The following is a 1,854-nucleotide window of genomic DNA, read 5'->3' as shown; positions in this document are numbered from 1 at the left end:
AGCTTACAGCACCTGGTATTCCCAGGCAGTCTCCCATCCAAGCACTAACCAGGCCCATCCCTGTTTAGCTTCCGAGATCAGACGAAATCAGGCGTGCTCAAGGGGGTGTGGCCGTAAGCGAGAGCAAGGCTCGCTAGCACCCTTCTTATTGAGAGGACAGCTCTGTCACCTCTTTTACGACGCTGCTTTTTTTCCCTTGCGTTTTTCTCTTCTTCCCATGTTCTCTCTCTTCACTGCCTTCGTCCCCGCTCTATTTCACTTCAGCCTTTCACTCTTGCTTCCTTCCAATGAGGACGGAGCTGCGGGAGAAAGGGCGGTATAGAGGATCGCTGTGGAGAGCTGCTGCTGTGCTTTGACATCTGAGCTCTGTGGAAAACGATCTCAATACAATTCTGAAAAACGCGACTCTCCGAACGCCAGCCGAACAAGTCTCCACAGCCGAAGCGCTGTGTCTCTTTTCAGCTGGCGATAAACCTTTCCTCGATCCTTTGCGGACTTGTAAAACTGTTCATGATCAGAATAAAAAACGCTCACGCTAATACACAAGCACCCGTGTCTCGCCAAAGCTGACAAATAAACAGACGGACAAGCCGCACTGCACGTGTGAACAGGGGAATGAGCGAGCGAGCGGGGATAGGGCGCCTCCTGCGCTTAAAAGCTTACAGCACCTGGTATTCCCAGGCTGTCTCCCATTCAAGTACTAACCAGGCCCAATCCTGTTTAGCTTCCGAGATCAGGTGAGATCAGGCGTGCTCAAGGGGGTGTGGCCGTAAGTGAGAGCAAGGCTCGCTGGCACCCTTTTATTGAGAGGACAGCTCCGTCACCTCTTTTACGACGCTGCTTTTTTTCCCTTGCGTTTTTCTCTTCTTCCCACGTTCTCTCTCTTCACTGCCTTCGTCCCCGCTCTATTTCACTTCAGCCTTTCACTCTTGCTTCCTTCCAATGAGGACGGAGCTGCGGGAGAAAGGGCGCTATAGAGGATCGCTGTGGAGAGCTGCTGCTGTGCTTTGACATCTGAGCTCTGTGGAAAACGATCTCAATACAATTCTGAAAAACGCGACTCTCCGAACGCCAGCCGAACAAGTCTCCACAGCCGAAGCGCTGTGTCTCTTTTCAGCTGGCGATAAACCTTTCCTCGATCCTTTGCGGACTTGTAAAACTGTTCCTGATCAGAAGAAAAAACGCTCACGCAAATACACAAGCACCCGTGTCTCGCCAAACCTGACAAATAAACAGACGGACAAGCCGCACTGCACGTGTGAACAGGGGAATGAGCGAGCGAGCGGGGATAGGGCGCCTCCTGCGCTTAAAAGCTTACAGCACCTGGTATTCCCAGGCGGTCTCCCATCCAAGTACTAACCAGGCCCATCCCTGTTTAGCTTCCGAGATCAGACGAGATCAGGCGTGCTCAAGGGGGTGTGGCCGTAAGTGAGAGCAAGGCTCGCTAGCACCCTTCTTATTGAGAGGACAGCTCTGTCACCTCTTTTACGACGCTGCTTTTTTTCCCTTGCGTTTTTCTCTTCTTCCCATGTTCTCTCTCTTCACTGCGTTCATCCCCGCTCTATTTCACTTCAGCCTTTCACTCTTGCTTCCTTCCAATGAGGACGGAGCTGCGGGAGAAAGGGCGGTATAGAGGATCGCTGTGGAGAGCTGCTGCTGTGCTTTGACATCTGAGCTCTGTGGAAAACGATCTCAATACAATTCTGAAAAACGCGACTCTCCGAACGCCAGCCGAACAAGTCTCCACAGCCGAAGCGCTGTGTCTCTTTTCAGCTGGCGATAAACCTTTCCTCGATCCTTTGCGGACTTGTAAAACTGTTCCTGATCAGAAGAAAAAACGCTCACGCAAATACA

At 51.7% G+C, this 1,854-nt stretch overlaps 1 non-coding gene and 2 pseudogenes across 1 annotated transcript; all 3 read right to left on the bottom strand.

The window, feature by feature from the left end:
- LOC138218451 (5S ribosomal RNA) lies at positions 1–119 on the bottom strand (annotated as a pseudogene).
- A 537-nt stretch (positions 120–656) lies between these two features.
- Positions 657–775, bottom strand: LOC138218894 (5S ribosomal RNA; annotated as a pseudogene).
- Positions 776–1,311: 536 nt separating this feature from the next.
- Positions 1,312–1,430, bottom strand: LOC138216252 (5S ribosomal RNA). Its single transcript, XR_011179964.1, has one exon. It is a non-coding gene; the product is annotated as a 5S ribosomal RNA (ribosomal RNA).
- Positions 1,431–1,854: the final 424 nt, after the last annotated feature.

The sequence above is a fragment of the Lepisosteus oculatus genome, chromosome 14, assembly GCF_040954835.1.
Source record: "Lepisosteus oculatus isolate fLepOcu1 chromosome 14, fLepOcu1.hap2, whole genome shotgun sequence".
Taxonomy (NCBI): domain Eukaryota; kingdom Metazoa; phylum Chordata; class Actinopteri; order Semionotiformes; family Lepisosteidae; genus Lepisosteus; species Lepisosteus oculatus.
The sequence above is the reverse complement of the archived record's forward strand: the minus strand, read 5'-3'. Positions and strand labels throughout refer to the sequence as shown.